This window comes from Epinephelus lanceolatus, chromosome 1, assembly GCF_041903045.1.
Source record: "Epinephelus lanceolatus isolate andai-2023 chromosome 1, ASM4190304v1, whole genome shotgun sequence".
In the NCBI taxonomy this organism is placed as follows: domain Eukaryota; kingdom Metazoa; phylum Chordata; class Actinopteri; order Perciformes; family Serranidae; genus Epinephelus; species Epinephelus lanceolatus.
This window is the reverse complement of record NC_135734.1, coordinates 30,975,422-30,995,384: the sequence shown is the minus strand read 5'-3', so window position 1 is coordinate 30,995,384 and position 19,963 is coordinate 30,975,422. Positions and strand designations below refer to the sequence as shown.

The following is a 19,963-nucleotide window of genomic DNA, read 5'->3' as shown; positions in this document are numbered from 1 at the left end:
AAGTGGGCCTCACGTGGGACATGCTGGGGCTACCTGAGTACAAAGTGGGTATGGGTCTGAATTGGGTATCTTATGTAGTGCCCACCTGGTTAAACCCACCCATGCAGGCAAATGTCATAGGGCCAATATGGAAGCTGTGGATAATCCCATATAGGGCCCATTTTTCGGCCCAATTACTAGCCACATGGGCCCCACGTACAAATGTTGGCTGGGTACTTGGACTTGTTATTCCACCATGTTTCCTCCTAATGCCGCCAGCAACATTAAATATTGTGTACCACGTATCATGCTGACGTAAAAGGATGGCTTTTTTCGTCAGTGTGTGACGCCAGAAGTCGCTGACCAAGCAGTGGTTTTCGACAACTTCGGAGTGAGACCGGGTCGGCATTTTTGCTTAAATGTAACAATTTAAAACACTTTCACATAAACAGTCTCACGCTCGGTTAAGTTGCTAAAGGGAATGCACACCCAGAGTTAAAATGCACATGCTCACTACTCATGCAGTATGTGTTTTAAGTCTTAAGTTTGTTGAGAAAATGCATGTGTTTGGGAAGTACTGAGCAAACAACTGGATAAATGAGACTTGGATTATACTGTTCTAGTTGTGTAAAAATTTTCTGTCTTTTTAGCTTCTTCGTTCACCGTGGGGACACATGAGAAAAACACAACGTTTTCTTCACAAATTCAACCTGAGTAATTATAAACAAATGGTCATTTTGTGGGTGAAGTATTCTTTTAACAATCCTGCAGCTAACAAAAGGTCCCCAAAATAAATCTAAATACTCTGCCAGAGCTCTAGCAGTATAGTTTTTAAATAAAGTGTGTACAATATTCCTCACTCTTCATGATTTGGACTTCCTCTGAGGTAAGGCATACTGTGATTGTGTCATATGTCAGCACTGTCTCAATGACCGGTCAAGGTCTACATGTTATTCCTGCAGGGAAGTGCGGAGACATACTCACGGGAAAGGCCAAGAGAGAGCACGTAATCAAGCATAACAGTGTGAGGTCATCTTTCTGTCCCTCTGAACTATTAAGTCATCCTGCAGGCATGGTGGTAGGTATACTGCAAACAGGAGACTCATACATCTGCCCATGTGACTGCTGCAAAGAGCCATGAAATTAAAGTAAAAAGTCAGATTTATGCTCCTGAAAGCTGCTTCATCTGAGTCCCATTCCGCAGGAGAGCATCTGTTCTGACTAATGTACTTCTAATTTTATTCTAAGTAAATGAACATCAGTGCTTTTAAAGGTTTGGTCGCTTTGGTGTTCTTTCTCTCCCCTCTTTCCTTTCAGATCCGTGCTGTGCTGGTAAGACTTTTTTCACACATTTCCAGGAGTCACAACCTTTTGCTTTCTGCCAGCTGTGTTTGGGGCTTTCTGCTCTGTGTTGCAGCATTGTCAGCTAATGTGTTGCTTGTTTCATTTTGTCATGATCATTACTTCAAACAAGCTACTGGCAAACATCAAATCTTTACTTTGCTGCAGTTTCCAGTCTGGATATTACATGTTATATACTTGGGTGCAGACAATATCCTCGGTTTTTGCAAGAGTAAGTCTAATTACATCTAAGTAGGGAACTTCAAATTCGATTATCAGAGATTTATTTGCTGTAAGACAGCGTATGTTTGTTCTCACACAGGCAAATACCGGACTGTCTCAGAGATTAGTGGATCTGAAAAACAAGCTTGAAAGCTTTTTAATTAGGCTATTGTTGATGAATGCTACTGTACGTATTTGATGGAGAAGGCTGCTCAACTTTGCTAAAAGCCTGTGGCAGAAAATGTAATGTGTGCCTGGAAAGTGGAGAGAGGGATGTTGTTGTTGGATGATAGTTTATATATTTTGGTAAAAACCCGTCTCATAACTAAAAATTATATCAGATTACATGTTGCGTAACGTGGACTAAATCGTTCTTTTCTCTATAAAACAGCGTGTTCTTACTCCCAGCCAGATTAATTAATCAGTGTTTAACTTATAGTTTTTCATTTCTACTGTTTTTGCTTTTGCCTGAAATCACTATTTTTGAGCTTGCGGCTTGACAATAGTAGTAATCACTGCTTTACATTCTCCTCTCCCTGTTAATTATGTCTTGTGTTAAATGCTGTTGGATTAGACCGGCAGTCAGCATGAGATTAACCAGCACAGAATATTTGAGTTTTTAATTGCAGTGCTTAAAGCTCTGCTGTTTTCCAGCAGGAAGCATATTTATTGTGACGAGATGATGCTATCTTACGTTTGTCCTTTCATACAAATACAAACAATGCAATAGTCTTGCTTATGTAAGGAAGGCGTTGCGAATCCTACCAACAATTAACCATGTTCGCATCGGTTTGGGGTGTTTTTTCTGCCATTTCACTTTTCCTCCAGCCACGCCTCGTCATCAGTCCCCTCATTAGCCCTCAGTATATATAATAGTCCTGTTTCACTACTCATTTGCTAGACTGTCCAGGGATTTGTTGCCTAGCTTTTCATTGTTTTCTTGCGCCTGTTTTGCCTACCTTTGTTTGATCCTGCATACCTAAATCCTGGAAATCGACTCCTGCTTTTCTCCTCATCAGATTTGCCTGAGTGACTGATTATCAGCTATTTTGATCTTTCCCAGAGAAAAGGAAAATTCAGAAAAAGATCTCTTCTTTGTCCAAACTATTTCTCCTAGACATAACTGACCTCAATATGACATCAATATGGGATTATGAGACCATCTTCTCAACAGCCTTCCTCTTGTCTCAGCCCGATCATAAATTAAGATCCTACAACGTTCTTTTTCCTCTCTCAGTGCGGCCATATTTGTCATCTTACTGTTATTCTCAGCTCTTGAGATAATAGGAAGATCCAAAAGGAAAAGTAATTGGGTTGTAAATAAGCCGGCACAAATTCAGAAACTTGTTTCAGTGATCAAATCCAAGTCTCGACTCTTGTGTATTATAAAAGACTCACAAATACTATATTAAAGGGACTGATAGACTGTAGTGTTGAAAACTGGCAAAGCAACATTTCTGGATGATGAGATGGGGTATTTTATTTTATTAGTATTATTTATGTATGTAGTTACCTATTTTCCTTCTCTGACCGGTGTGTCCTGTTTTGTTCCTGTTTCACACCTATCTTCTACCTTGTTATAAATTGTTATTTATTACTATTCTGTCACGCTATTTCTTTTAATTGGCATTTACTTCCCCTGTTAACATATACAGTACATATGCATACACAGATGTTAAAAGTATATTGGTGATTGTCTGTAACTGCCTCCTCTAATATATTGTGTGCTTTGTAGATTTTGTCTGAGAGAGCTAAGTCAGATGTTTAGTTCTTGTGGCCACTGTGTGTTATATTTGTGTTGGAAACTATAATAAAAATATTACAAAACATAACTGTATTTTATCTGTTCTCAGAGAAACCTCTGAGAAGCCTACGAGCACAGCAAAGGAACTCCTGCTGATTTAATCTTTTACTTCTTATTTCTTTGGGTGAAGCATTAGAAGAAACAGATCAGAATTTAGTAATCTCCAAATACGAGGCTGATTTATTTCTGACGTGACAAAGTAAAGACTATTGTGAGCTGCAAAGTTTTTCTCTGTGTTGCTGTCTGACTAAAGGCATTTTCACACCTTCAGTTTGTTTGCTCTGGTCCGAATCAGGGACCAATTTGTAACAGTAGCCCCTTTCACACATTACCTGAAATTATTGTAAGAGATTTATTTTCATGAGGACGTGTTCAGTAGATTTTTCTCTGTTCATTATTTTGCATCTACATAATTTAATGTTAACAACATTCACGTATTGTTTACATATTTTATTTGGCTTTATGTTCAGTTTGGAACAATTTAATATCACGCACCTTACATGCAGGTGATGAGAGTTATGCTTAAGTTTGGTGGAGAGATATAAGATGTGAGATGCCACTATTGTTGTCGATGTTCAGTTGTCCTACTTTCTTTTTCGGACATCAAAGTGGATCAAGTTACACACAGAAGCTGTCCCTGTGCTCTTACTTCACCCACAGCCCTTTGATAGTTAATTCAGTATCTAGTAAGTTTATAGGTAAGACATGAAACAGAAACATGCCTTATTGAACTGCATGTGAGAATGCAAATGTCCAAATCAGTCAGATTGGACATTAAATGGATTTTACCCTGCCAGTTTTATAGTACAAAGTCTGTGTAAAGTTCGACTGAGCCCTGGTGTGAATAGAGCAGGTCACTGTCTTGAGAATTCACAGCGAGCAAGTGGGCGTGTTGATGATGTTTCTGTCATGAGGCTGCCTCCTTCACACTGTAGCCAGGTTCCACCCCTCGCCCCAAACAAATCTGAGTATTTCCAGTAGGTGAGAAAGCCTCTGGCACAGACAATCTCCTGTCGTGTGCCACACATGTAAAAGGGAAACTCTCAACAATGTGCAGATGTGATTCTCCACACACTGTCCATAGTTCATATGAGAAAACAGCTCATGTGTAACATGTTACCTTGAGTTTGGTTTGTGTTCACACAGCAGACCAAGATGTCCATTCAGAAAGACTCCCGGAAGTTAACAAAGAGTGAAAAAAGAACAGACTTCTGTTCTGCTCCAGTAATCGATTTAACACATGCATGAGAGCTGGTTTAACTCAAAGTAGGCACAATGCTTCCTCCAGTTAGGTTGGCTGGAGGTAGTATCATGTTCTTACACAAACTAACCATACCAAACTGTACCAGAGTTCATCCAAGGCCTGTTATTTTGGTCCATGCACAAGTGTAATTGCTGTGTTCACACCTGCCCAAACAAACTGCATTAAAGGGGTTAATGCTCCAGGGTTCAATTCAACCCAACTACAACAAGGCAGGTGTGAAAGCGCTCTGAGTAAACTGAACTTGTTGCCGCATTGACTCTCATTGTGGTGATTTTGGGTTCTTACCTACCTGGTTTCCTGGGAAACGTGTCAGTTGGTTGCTGGATGAAATAGAGGCATTGATTGTTGTTTGACACACAGGAGGCTGCTGAGGCAGTCTGTCTGTCTAACACGACAGCGTAAGTCGTCCTTACACACACTCTGTCAGCTCGCTGGCGTTCTGTGAGATTCATCGTCGTCCCTCGGCCCCTAAAACAAAGGCTGTGATTAACTGGTATGTTCCTCTGTTGATTTACTGCATCTGTTTAACAGGCCTCAGAGAAGCACACAGGTCATTAAGCACAGCAGTGACATAAAAGCCCTGATGTGAGATCCCACTGCTGACTAACTGAGAGTTACCGGACCTGAAGCAAACCTCATGGTCTCTGTCCTCGTCTCATAAATCAGCGTCCATTAGATCACCCTTTCCAGGTGTGATGTGTTGAAATACGGGCAGCCACAGCATTACTGCTGAGGTTACTGTGGACATTTCTGCTGGTGTCTTCACTTCTCACTCGGGCCAAACCTGAGCGTGGCTGAGCATAATGCTTTGTGACAAGAAGCACAAACGTTTAAAGAGAGTAATCTACTTATGCAGGGCCTGCTATTAGGAAACTGTGAAGTGTGTTATGTGCATATGTGTTGTTGCTAACTACTCTCAATTAACTAGCTGCTGTTGCAACAATATAAAAATCATGTTGTGGAAGAAGAATACAGCTTTTTAAAAAGTCTCCATTTGTGAATATTATCTGAAGCATCCCAGAAACACTAATGAGGACAAATAGTTCTTTCCCTCAAACTATTTTTGTCAAACTATACGGAAATATTCTGAAGACAATAACAAAAGGGTGAGCGATGAGAGCAGTGTAACAACTTTCTCTATAGTTAGGTTTATAAAAACTGTCCTCAAACAAAAGCAATAAAGACACCAAATGAACCCCAAATCACATTCCTCTACTGCAGCGGCCGACGCCTGTGCACTTCCCTAAAATCTGACATTCAAACGTACATCGGACAGACTACATATGTCACAAATTCAAAAGCCAATGGCCTTCTAATACGCAAATGCCAACAAAGAAACCTGAAACCTCCAGCGCAGGGTGGATTTGTTAGAGCGCAGTGGTTCCCAACTGGTCCAGCCCCCAAGGGTCAAGGTGCCCACAGTTAACATTCAGCATCATACTTGTGTTTGGCCATGTTGTCGAGCTAGTTTGCTCCACTCCACAGCAGGAAACAGCACTTCAAAGGAAAAGCTCTGAGCCAGAAATTTCCTGTACTTGTAAATAAACTGTGTTTTTACAAACTTGACATGTTTTAGAGTCACTTGCGGTCCATTCAGAATGGACCAGCCACCCACTTTTGGACCACGGCCCACCAGTTGGGAACTACTGTCATAGAGCAGCGTTAGCATTAGCATTGTTTAATTTTTGACAGTAAAGACGTAGAGCGTGCAGTTTTTGGACGTAAACCAAACCAATGTGACACACTAAAACACCGTGGCAGATATTACTGTATTTTTCACAACCGCTAACTCTGTGTTAGCGACTGCCAGTTACAAGCTAACAAGCTAACCAACAATGTAGATAAATGATGCTAACGGCACTTACCATTTTGATAGGTCCTCTTGTAAGTTATCTCTTTGGTGCATAGCTGACTCTCAATCTGAATTTGGGTCTGACTGAGACTCAAAAATGTATAGCTACATCTATCTGATGTTCCCTGTAATGCTAACGCTAGCCATCTTGATGCTTCTTTTACTGAAAAAGCTCGCACAAGCAGTGGTGGTGGGCAGGGTCAAGAAGGTTTTTTCATTTTACAGTCTATGGAGACCATGTTAAACAAAATACTTTGAAGTTAAATATAAAACCCAAATGTTTGTCTTTGCTCCCAAAATCTAAGATTTTTTTCTGTGCATACAAAAACACTTAGCTGCCATTTAAGTTACTTGCACCTCTGCCAAGATGGTTCCTCCACCTGACAGGTGTGGCAAATCAAGATACAGATTAAACAGCATCATTACTACACAGGTGTGTCTTGGAGTGGTCATCACTCTAAAAAAATGCAGTTTGATCACACAACACAATGCCAGAAATGTCACTGAATGTAAACTGAATGTTCATTTCACCAATGTCGTTCCAAGCGTTACAACATGTATCCAAATCAGCTAAGTCGACCTCCACATCCAGCACCTTTACCTGTCTGAGACCAGCCACCCAGACAGCTGATGCAACCGTTTTTTACACTATGTCACATTCATTCATTCACACACACATTCATGCATGGTGTCACTTGCTGCTCAGTAAGCACACACACACACACACACTCACAGACCTATGGAACAGTCATCGGTAGCAAATTGGGGTTCAGTTTCTTGCCCAGAGATACTTTGACATATTGACTGGAGAAGTCAGGGATTGAATTGCATTGATCTTCTGATTGGTGACCCGCTCTACCTCTGAACCACAGCCGCCCCTGGACTGCCTGGACATGTTCTTGCAGGCAAATTTTCTCTGTTGCCGTCAGGGCGTCATTACTTTTTACCTGCTTGTAAAACTAACCAGTATTCAAAGTCTTTTATTACCTCTGCTGTTCATCTTTTAAATTCTCTGCAAATATTTTTTTTATCTCTTTTGCTGATAACAAGTTTATTAACGTATTTTATTATTTATTCATTCCTTCATTCCACTGAACTCCTTGGTATAAATTTTTATTTTTGATACTTATTTATTACTCATCTATTTATGTGTTTACATGTTGCTGTATGTCGTCTGTATGCAAGGCAAGCTGTTCAAACAAATTGCCCCTGGTGGGATTAATAAAGTTGTCTGAATCTGAATCTGAAATAGTAGTCATTCTTGATTCTTCAGGGTGTCTGTGACCGAAACATACATCTTTGTAGTGCTAGTCCTGTGAAATCCAGATAAATATCTCTTAAAGGGGCCTTTTACTGTGACCAGCACAACACACACCTGGATAGTGACCATGTGGTTTAATCAGTATCTTGATAAGTCACACCTGTCACACGGGTGGATTATCTTGGCATGTGAAGTGCTTACCAACACGTATTTTTAACAAACTGGTGCACAAAATTTGAGAGAAACAAGCTTTTTGTGTGCAAAGAAAAATACTTAGATCTTTTATTTAAAATAGGCGAAAAAACAAAAGTGTTGCATTTATATTTTTGTTCAGTGTATTAATCATAGCTGAGTAAAAACGTGTCTGGAGGGGGACTTTAGGTGATGGATCAGAATACGTCTATCACCACTGTCTGTTTTTCCAGCTCGTGACAGAGTGGCACGTGGTGACAATTGCTGCTTGAATTACTCTTAATCCAAATAATATCCTATTAACCACATGAATCAGTCTCTCTGGTCACTGAAAGGTGACAACAAACCCCACTGGATGGGGTCTTTTAACTCTCCACCTGTCCCTTCGGTTGTAGCAGCTAGGACAACGAGGTGGCAGGTCTAATCCTCCTTATCTTAATGGCATCCACCTTGATCGCCCGAGTGGTGAGGACAATCGACCCTTTCCCTTTCTCTATCAGCAAAAACCACTTCCCTCACCAATCCTGTTGGTCACCCCCTCTGTCAGACCCCCCTCCCTCTCCATCAGACTCCACAGCTGGTCCTTCGCTCTCCGATATTACCTCATCTCATTGTGCTTTGTCACAGTCTCACCTAACTAGCATTTATTTGGAGATGCCTGGTTCCTGGAAAATATAAAAAGCTTGTTGGGAGTTGTGGCCGCTGTTGAAAAGGACTAATGGGCCCATGTTTTCGACAGAACCACAAGTGCACACACAGACACACACAGACACACATACACACACACACACACACACACACACACACACACACAGCGCACACAGGGTCAATGTGTACCTTGGCTCAGGGTTATTTTCCTCAGCCTTCTCATATTCACCCTGTGACAATGGCCGCTGTGCAACAAGGGAGCAAAGGGAGCCTTTTCAGATCAGATAAAAAAGCAGAGATAGCTGTGAGCAGCGGACCATGTGGTAATACCAAGTTTTCTTTTTGAAGCCCTCACACAGTGTGGTTTGTATAACCACAAACTTTGGTTTCCCCGGACAATTGCTCAACTCAAGATAACTATAGAAAAAGTATCTTTTAACAGGCATACTTTTCAAAGTCAATATGTACAGTGAAGCTCAGTGTGTGCAAGAAACAATATTTACTCAGAAGGATCTTAACTGTTTCTAGCAGTTGGTTAACTTGCGGTAAATAAAGCAGCTCAGCCTAAATACAATTTCACCGCCTTGTTTTGTAATTCCCAGTGTGTCCTCTCTTTTTCCTTCACTGGAAATTGGTGATGGATTTCAGTGTCTAACATAAGAACTCGGCATACAGTAACACTGTGCCAGGGCTCATAATCCTGAGTGGACAATAATTAATGATGATTCAGATACAATTTAATACAACCCTCTAATTGATACTGATGTGACTGTGCTGTTCAGTTTGTGTCCTGTTCTAAGCATTAGATATAATTAAATGATATACTAAGCATTTTGATGGATGACCTCAGGCATGTAGGTCTTTAGTCCTTTCTTTTGGCAGCTATCTCTGCACTTTGTTTTGTTGCTATGACCTGTAACCACACAGGACAGGAAGAGAGCCAATTAAGGATAATGTATAGTAGAGTTTCTTACTATGAGTCAGCCCAGTAGCCAGAAGAAAATATTGGCTTTGCACGTTTCATACACATCATATCAACATCTCTAAGGTGACATAATGCTATGCTGACTTTGATGTTTCCTGGCTGCATTTAAGCTGCCAAACCTGGGTGTTTTTCACCAACCTGTCCCTGCTTTTCCAGTGGATTTTGTGCTACTAAACATGGGTGTTTTGAAGGGAATCTTTGATGATTTTTGACCAGTTTTATTTCAGTGTGGGTAGTATGTGTAAATGAACTGTGGTAAACTTCCCTCCATCTTACCAGCGCCTGAGCCACTTATCTCCCAACTCAAATCTGCTGGAGAAGGCAGCAGATTTTCACTGGCTCTTGGGCTGTTGGTCGTATTTGATTGCCAATTTCTCACCTAAAATATCCCCAGAAATTTACTTTTTTGTGGTTGTAATATGAGAATTTTTTTATGGGGTGCAGTGTTTCCTCTAGGATTTTTTTCAGCAGTGGGGGTGGCGGGGGGAGGGGGTGAGAGACATCCCTCCACCCCACCCCCACCACCCCCTAAAGTGTTTCTGATAAACCGCATGTTTGAATGTTGTTTCTGTGTCGGACTGTCTCTGTCTCTCTTTTTCTCTTTCTGTCTCTCTCTCTCTCTGAAACATTGCAAGATCCTGCGAATAACGTTAATTCCAATAGGAGCCTTCCCCCCAGCGTTCCCAGGTGTACGATAATTATCGCATTTGTACGATGATTTGGCCCTCTGTACGATGTACGATCAATAATCCCAAAAAAGGCCAAATGTACGATAATTTGACCATTTCATGAATGTGTGGTTGTAATCAGTATGCCGGAGTTTTTTTTTGTGAGCCCTGAAGGCATCTGTTCCTATGTGACATGTTTCCAGCCAATTGCACTTTGCTTAGCATGCGATATGGGTGAGGCGCTAGGACCCATCAGGAATTCGAGTGAAAATGAGATTCAAAACAGAAGAAGAAGAGTAAAACAGAAGCAAGGAAAATGGAAAATAAAGTAAACACTAGAGTGACTATATTTAAGCAATATCACACAAGAGGGAGTGATGTTGTAATGTATATCGTCACAGCTGCTGCTAAATGAATGTAGGGGAAACACGGGTGTGGGTGCCATAGTGTTTCCAATATTACAAAGACTGAGGCTGAAAAAAATGAAATAAAACAGTAAAACTAAGCAGAACAGTTTTGAACAATGATTCTGTTACTCTGTTGTCTGGTTCTCACCTAAAATGTTTTCAGAAACATATTTTAGCTTACCGTTTAACTGTTATTTAAGATGGTTTGGTACAAGCTGGCCACCATATTGTTTTCTGTGGAAAAAACAAAATTGCATTATGTCACCCACCAGCAGGAGCATTTCTTGGTTTGTTGTGGCGCAGTGCATTCTGGTAGTTGTGGGTTTTCTACCTCTTCAGCAAACATGAATGCCACATCCCTTTTCCTCTATTTTCTCTGGTCATGTAGCACCAGTTTCAAAAGTATCTGCATCTCTCTTCTGCACAGACAGCCCATTTTTATGAAAATACCTTCTTTCCAGCAGTGAAATACTTCTTTGAGCTAAAGTATGACCTTTTTCTAGCTATAACAAAGTGATTTTTATGCCTAAACCTAACAACACTGTCACCACAGTGTTGTTGAGAAAAACAAAGTTTCAACGTATCTCCTTCAAAATAATGTAAATGCAATGTATCCAACGCGTTCTCATCCCTACTTGTCAAATATCTTAGATTTGTCCGTGGACTTTAACATCTACATATGATGCGTTAGATATCCTCCTGCATCTGTTGTTCACATTCCGGGACACCATGTCAATTTACACTTTGCTCAACATGGGTTACAAGGTTAAAGTTTTGGGCTTGTTGGAGCAATCCACCTCCCCTTTCACCTGCCCAATAGGGACTTTCCAGCTCCTTATATTACTTTGACCAGTAGTGTTACAAATTGCCACCTACCAGAGCATTTCATAATGCTGCAAAAGGTGCCTTTGTGAATCGGTATCTTGTGCGAATGGCCACTGACATAGTACCAGTATTTGATGACTTCCGTTGGTGGCTGCTGCGTCAACAACTGCAGTCGCCCAGTGCATATTATACCGCCACAAAAGGTGCCTTTGTGCGTTGGTATTTAACACCCAGATCACTGACAAATCTGCGATATTTAAGGAGTTTGAAATTGGAACAGGCTGATGTACCTGAGGTTTGCAGAAACGTTCAATGCAAAAAAAATTCTGGATTGTTTGCGTACATGAACAGAAAACTGTCTGCCAGTCTGTCTGAACTCTTCTCACTGGTTTGAACTGGAAAGGCTGGAAAAGGGGATGTTATGCACGTTGACTCAAACCTGACAATAAGTAGTGGAGTTGTTTACTGATGTTGTCAGAGCAAGGAAATTAGAGGTTGTGATAAAGTGATAAATTCTTTATCAACAATACACATGGATGTTTTTCTGAACTTAAACTTTGATTGCTGCATATTTAGTCATGAATATTTAAAGTTGGAAATAGGGGAATATTGTTCTTGCTCTTCAAAAAGCCTAGTTATTCAGAGGAAAAGAAGTTTTGTTTGAGGTAATGTGTAAATCACTTTCCCCTTTCATGAGTGTTTTATAGATGATAATGATTTGTTTTAGTAATATTGAACCTGTTTTTGAAATATGGTTGGCTTTCGACTAATTAATGTAAAGATAGAGTGTGATGAATTAAGTTTGGGGATTAATCAGTAGATTGTTTGACCTAAACCACAGAACAAACATCTTTTCTACTTAAAAAGTGAACAATTAGGCCCCTAAATGTATAATCTCTCCTCGACATAAAGACAAATAAAAAATATTAATCAATGTGATTTTTTAATAATTGTTGGCACCTTTCTCCATAATACATCTTTTCAATTCACCATAAGATCTTTTCTGAGGTGATACTTTGTTGTGAAGCAGAAATATGAATAATTCTGCTTTTTCTTGTGTTTTTGTTGTTGATGTGTCCGTTATCTGTGCCTAATGAACGATGAAGCGCTCTGGCGGCAGGCAGTAATTGCTCGGAGCCCAGCAGTGGGGGTGTAATTAGAGAGACAGGGAGGAGTATATGACTTCATGACTGCCACCATTTAATGATAATGGGGTGCAACTCCACACTACTGTGGTCAACTAATCATACTGGACTGGCCTGGACAGCTCTCAATGCAAACGAGCCGTGACTGGAATACTGAGCAGCAGCTCGCCCACGCAGTTCCACACCATTCGCTCCACAGGGGATCAGGCATATGATTATGGCTGTGACCCTGCACCACCTGCAACACTGTCATTAGTGCCACCACGGATGGACAGGTTTAATGTAAATAAACTAATGTCATCAAGCCACCCAGCAGAAGCTGATCTGTCGCCACTTTTACAAGCACAGATTGTCCTCAAAAAGTGATACAGAGGAAAATCAACATGTTGATCCATCAACTATTTAAAACTAGTTTTCAGCTAGCTTTAACCTGAACTGATCAGGAAATGAACGAGCTTAAATTGTGAATATATGACATAAAGTTTTAACAAGATATCTACTGATACTCTCATGTTACTCCTGGGCTCCTTATCTTGTCCTCGCACCTTACTCAGAAGATGTCCTTGTGGGAGTTTCCACTTTGAACCGCCCGGCCTGAAGTTTAATCCTTCTTTCTGCCTAATATGGGTTTCTATCTTGTCCCTGGTCTCCCTGCAGCTGCAGTGGTACTGTTTAGGCTCAACTGGGCTTTGTTGGCTCGTTATCTTGTTCTTGCTTTTGCTTCCTTGAGTTTTAGTGTGAATCTCAGCATTTAACCATTTTGCTTCAGTTATCAGTGAGATTTAGTTGGGCTCAGTTTTTGTTCAATTCCTTAAAAGATGCTTTATGAATTAATTTGACCTGACAAGATATATGAACGACTGATTTTTTTCCACAGACAACAGGTCTCCTCACTAACCAGTGGTGAAAAGTAATTGCAGCCCAGTCGCCAGTAATGTTGGCATTGTACGTTCCTGCAAACCATGAATGCATTACATTTGCACATTTCTTATGTATCATGTCATTTCTAAAGTGATGTATTATATGAGCTGACTTTGTCGAGGAGGGGATGGTGGATGACATGTCATCTAGGTGAGACAGGTCATTGTTTGACACCAACAAGCAACAAAACCATTTGTGATTTAGTGAGTCATTGCTGTTTCCAGCAGCTTTTTAGCCATCAAACGTGAGTATTTTTTAGTGATCTTATAGAGATAGTGGCACGATGAGCAGTTGTTTTTTCCCCGAGACATTGATATTTTTTCAGAGGGGATTGTACCCCCAAAGTGTTTGTGTTGTAACAACTATTCTAACCTTCTTAAATCTTGCCCCTGACAAATACCTCTCATATTATCATACATTAAAAAAAAAACAAAAAAACTAAAACTAAAACGTAAACAGATAAAAACCCAACTAAAACTTAACATTTTTAAACAATAAAACTAAACTGAAATGAGCAAACCCACTCTGAAAACTAACTGAAACTAAACAAAAAAGAGACTAAATACAAATAAAAACTAATAAAAAATAAAACACTACAATAACTCTGCTGTGCACAAGCACACCCCCTGTTGCTACTGTAGTTGGCTGGAATAGTGTTGTGTGGCTCGGTCTGAGCCACTTTGTTTTCCATTTACAGAGCCAGAGCTGGTGTATGAACACCAGATTTTTGTCAGCGCACACGGTGTACAGACAGCTAGCGGACCGTGAGGAGATACTCGCAAAATGCATTGGATTAGAACTGCTGACTGCACCTTTTAAATGGTCTCTGAACATCACTGGAGGAGAGGTCTATAGTGCTCAAGTATTATGTATCAGGTTTTGGCCACACAGATAAAACTTAAATTCAATGTTTGGATTTGAAGACAATAAGAAAAACATAGAACATCACCAGAAAGTGTGATTTACATTGTAATATTTTAACTTTGTACCTCTTCAATCATGTTAACTAATCTGCATTGTCTGTACTGACCATCAAACTGTGTCAAGTGTCACTCTGTAAGTACACAGCACCCTCTGTTGTTCAACATCATGTCCTGTAGCTTAAATCACAGACACATTCAGTACGGTGGATGGATGGATGGATGGATGGATAGATAGAGACATCAGATGTCGTACCTGGAATCTGCTGGAGCCACTCTCCCAGTTTGGGGGTCACAGCTGCAAGTGCTCTGATTAACCACTGGCACCACTGTTGCCTTCCCTCTTAGCTCAGTCATTCTCAACCACCTTCGAAGGTGTCTTCCATTCTGACCTTGGGACCTCCAGCCCATACTCAGTGCAGATTGTCCTGTTCTCTGTGCCAGCCACTTGGTTATGGTGTTCCATGTACGCTCTTCCTGCCTGTATCTTACACCCCGCTATTATGTGCTAAACTGTCTCAGGAGCATTTTTGCACAGCCTGCACCTGGGGTCCTGTCTGGTGTGGTAGACCCCTGCTCCTGCCTGTTCTTGTGCTGCCACAATTAGTGCTTTTGTGCTGTCTTTCAGTCCAGCCTTTTCCAGCCACTAGTAGGATTCCTTGATGTCGGCCACCTCTTCAATCTGTCGATGGTGCACGCCATGCAGGGGCTTGTCTTTCCATGATGGTTCATCCTCCTCTTCTGCATTCTTGGGTTTCTGCTGCCTAAAGTAGTGACTTAGCAGCACTCATTGGGGGCCATCTTCCTGATGTACTCCTGGATCACACACACACACACACACACACACACACACACACACACACACACACACAACATGTAAATAAATATAATACGACTAATATTGTGTATAATGTGCAATATTACAAGGTTTATTTATTGTCATTGCACAACACAGGGTTGCACAGTAAACACAGTAGTGTTTCCTTTTTGCAATGCATTTCTGTAGTGCTTTTTTTTTTCTATTTTCCTCAGGAGTAATGTAAACCCTAGCAACATATTTTGACCAGTTAAAAAAGTAAAGGGCTTTTCTTTTCCTCTTAAAAATATGGACTGAAAAGCAGCATATATTAATACTAAGCAAACCACCAGGCCGATACTGTGCACAACTGAAGGGCCATTTGAGGTTTCATGAAATTACAGCATTTTTGTTCTCCCTCAGACAGACGTCAAGAAAACAAATGGGAAAGAAAAGCTCCATGGTCTGAGTAAAAGAAGAACCCCATTCAGAGCAACAACAACAAAGTGCTCAAGGCTCTATGTACAAGTATGTGCTGTATAGAAATATTTGTTTGGTACTTTTGGGTATCTAATACACAAACCTTAGGTTTTGTTCATTTCTTTAATTTTCTGTACAAAGTTATTAATGTAAAAACTTCAGGCATAATAAGCTAAGCTATGTTGTACAAGTTGAAAATGACTGAAATAAACAAGACAAAGTTTCTACGTTTTGTCTTGTTCAGGATTATGCTATATCTTAACAAAACAGGGGGATTTGAATTTCTCCCTCAGGCCCTCCAGAAGACCACGTGAATTAATGTTGAAGATGGCATGTCTTTGAAATGACTGCTTGAATGTCTGTGTCACTGTAGATGAGGACAAGAGACGAGTAGCATCGCTTGGCTTTGGTTGATGCTGGAGAGTATTTAATGTGAGTTTTTTCAAAGCATGGTAACCAAACACATCACCCCTCAATCTCACTGCCAGCCATGTGTGCTTAAGTGTGTGTGTGTGTGTGTGTGTGTGTGTGTGTGTGTGTGTGTGAGGGATGCATATTTAACAACAGCATGTTTCACTGTGTGCATGTGTATATATGAATGTGTCTGAAAAGGGTGGCAGAGAGCAGAGAAGTTTGAGTCTGACCAGGGCCATGATGCTCACAGCTGTTTGGAGCACAGCTAGTACAAATACTTACAACATGAGGGTGAACATGAGGTTCAGCCTTTTGGAAAATGAGGGAACGGTCCACTGGCAGACTCTCTGTGGCTCTTTTTGAGGTTTCTGTTGTCCTGGCTACCATAAACAATACATCACTGATTTCTAGACATTTAGAAAGAAGAACAACAACAAAGAAAACATTTTCAGCAAGGTGTGACAGTGACAAGCTATGAAATCCTCACAGTCTGGTGACACACTTACTCTTAGGCTATCCGAAGACAGATGGTTTAGTGCCATCTCTGAGTCTGACAGTCTGACCTGTGCTATCAAAGTCCTCCAGCTTGAAGTGCTCACTGCACAGCACAAAGTGCCCACTGGCAGAAAAGCGTTTCCTTCTTAAAGCTCGTTTCCACTGCCTCCCCAGTGCCTTCTCTTTGGGAAACCTGCTAAGTGTGAGAAAAGTTAGCTGGCAAGCTTAATACAGTCAGATTCATGGTTACTCTACATTACATTACTGCTATTCTATTTAAACTCATTTTAATACACACACTGAAGGAAGCTGTGTGATTACATTTCATTGGAACTGTACCTTTTATGATTACATGTGACAAATTAAAATTACTGATTGGTTAATTGATGCTGTTGCAGCATCTTGGCAGTTGCTTGGCTGAAATGATTGCTTGTCATAAATATCAGTTTTGATAAAGAAAAAAAGTAGATGAAAGTCTTGTGTCTCGAGTCTAAGCTTTCACAGCTAGCTAGTATTATAGCTCTTGATGGAGTTATCAAGAGCTATAATACTAGCTAGCTCTTGATGGAGTTATCCCTATGTTCCCTTGGTTCTTTGCTCACAGGGCCCTTTGTTCCCTAGCTCTATTTTTCTTTAGTATAAGACGAGAAACAATTTCATCTGTCGTGCTTTTAAGAGCCAGTTTTCAATTTGTTTGCCTTTGTTTATTTTTGGTGTAACACTTTCTGTAAACTGGGTGGCAGAAACCTACAATGGGACTTTATACAGGAGGGGTAAATGCAGCCAGGGGTGTTGCATGCCAGGGAGGAGCATAGGGTCAATCCGAATCTCACACCTTTTCTTTTTGCTTTCAGTAGGTACTGCAGCTGCATACTAGACAAATTGTTGGATGCAGAACACATAGTCAGGACATACTACGTCTTCATAACATCATGCCCTGAAATTTGACCCTCTTTCTTATATATCTTATATTAATATATTATATATTTCTTATAACTTTGGAGAAAAAACAAAACGAAATGGAGAAAGAAACGGAGATCAACCCGGTGAGCTCTGCTGTTGTTACTTGTAGTTTCATCTTTCAGTTTTAACTGAATACATTGTAGATTCTAACATAGGCCCATTATATTCATGACAGTGAAAGTATATATACAATTCTCTATCATTGTTATTTTCATAATTAAGCCAATTTGTTGCTGGTAACCTTTATGATTATTTTGTTCATTAAAACAATCACTATTCCTGTTATTACTATTCCACTGGTCATCAGTCACTTGAATGTGCTGTCATCTGTCATTAGGGCATCTGACAGCTGTGACTGAGCGGCTGTCAAAGAGCTGCCAAGCTGTCATCTGTTTGCAGCTCAGTCGCTGTGACGTATCCTTTGCTATACAGAGGATTGTGGGACAGAGCAGCCAGAAAGCATGCTGACTTGCATACTGCAAATTATAACCGGACATCCTGGTATACTGCATTCGACATACTATGTATTTGGACACACCAAGTCTTTTTCTGATACACTAAATAGTATGGTGGTATGGGTACTGGAATGCATGGATTACAGCTGAGGCCTACTGCATGTGCCAGTTAAGTTTTGTGTCAATTAAGTTTGCCAAAATTGCAGTACAACTGGCTTAATGGAGAGGCACTATATTCGAAAGTTAAGTATAGAGGTGTATCTGTTTAATAGCTTATATGTTGAGGCACTCAAACATGCAATCCTCTTTCTTGGTGGACAATGGAGAATGTGAAGGTCGGTCGCATCTTGTCTGACAGGGCTCCAGTGTGAGGTACACGCTCTGTTACCTCTATTACCAAAGTGTATTCACTCTGACTAAAAACAAGGTAGTTTAGAGGTAGTGCATCAGGGTCTGTAATCCAGCCTTGGACATCCAGGTCATATGGATCTATGTTGTTTATTGCGATAAGTTCATCCAAATACTGTTCTTCTATCATAATGGTGAAGCTAAAGTTCTTCCTCTCAAAGTTGTTCTGTTGCCCTTCTTCTGTTTTAAGTTGCTGGTGTAGCCTTGTGTTTTGAGCATATGTATCTGTTGATATACAACCCCAATTTCAAAAAAGTTGGGACAGGGGCACGTTTACCATCGTGTCACATCACCTTTCCTCATAACAACACTCAGTAAGCATTTGGGAACTGCAGATTCTAATTGTTAAAGTTTTGAAACTGAAATTATTTTCCATTCATGCTTGATATATGACTTCAGTTGCTTAACAGTCAGGGGTCTCTGTTGTTGCATTTTGCACTTCATAATGTGCCACACATGCTCAATTGGAGACAGGTCTGGATCACAGGCAGGCCAGTCTAGTACCTGCACTCATTTACTACAAGGCCACGCTGTTCTAACATGTGCAGAACGTGGCTTGGCATTGTCTTGCTAGAGTAAACAGGGACGTCCCTGAAAAAGACCATTGTCTGGGTGGCAGCATATGTTGCTCCAAAACCTGTATGTATCTTTCAGCAGTAACGGTCCTAGAAACATGAAAAGTCAAAAGCTTGCAGAGCTTACGTTGTTTCTTAATTCACAATCTATTTTACATTTGGAAAATTCACAGATGACACTTGCAACTAATTTTATCCACCACATTGAAAACAGTCGAGCCAAAACAAAGCATCACCCACCAACCAGAGCAAACTTTCTCACTTTACAGCTAAACAGTACACTAAAATATGTTTCTGAAAACATGTGAGGGGAGAAATGGGCAATGCAGTAACAGAATCTTGATTCATATTTGATCAGTGCTGCCTATTTTGACAGTTGGACCACAGCTTATAAGAGTGATTGGCATGATTGACAGCTGCATTAGAAACTTCTCAGCTCTGATTAGTTGTCTATATATGATGGATTCTTGCAAATGCCATTAATAGCACTACAAGGAGACAGAGGAAAACAATTTTTGTTTCACAGATTATGTGTCCCATGTACAACTGTCAGGATATAGAGACAGTTTCAGCAGGTTGTCCTGTGTAATCATCATCATCTAAAAAATGTTTTGCTACTAGATTTTTATAATTGCAATAGTATAAGCTCTCTGTACGCTCTACAGCTGATAGTTCAAGTGTCACTTCTGCCTGCCACCTCTGAAACCATGAAGGAGCAATGGTGCCATCTAGTGACCAGTTATTCATCTCCATGGGGAAACTCAAGTGCCACCAGAAGCAGCTCAACTCTTACAGGCAACAAACAGGATGCACAGTACACTCACAGAACACAACAAACAAATAACATCATAAAAAAACATTTAAGACATAATCAACAGCTGAGACCACATATAAAAGTGTGCATTAAAAAATCTGACAGCTGCTGTAACAAAAGACCTTATGA

General features: G+C 40.5%; 1 long non-coding RNA gene across 1 annotated transcript; it reads right to left on the bottom strand.

Moving 5' to 3' along the window:
- Nucleotides 1–4,923: 4,923 nt before the first annotated feature.
- On the bottom strand, nt 4,924–15,182 carry LOC144464673 (uncharacterized). The gene is made up of 3 exons (XR_013492336.1): nt 14,691–15,182; nt 10,805–10,857; nt 4,924–5,078 (listed from the first exon to the last, which is right to left on the bottom strand). It is a non-coding gene; the product is annotated as an uncharacterized LOC144464673 (long non-coding RNA).
- Nucleotides 15,183–19,963: the final 4,781 nt, after the last annotated feature.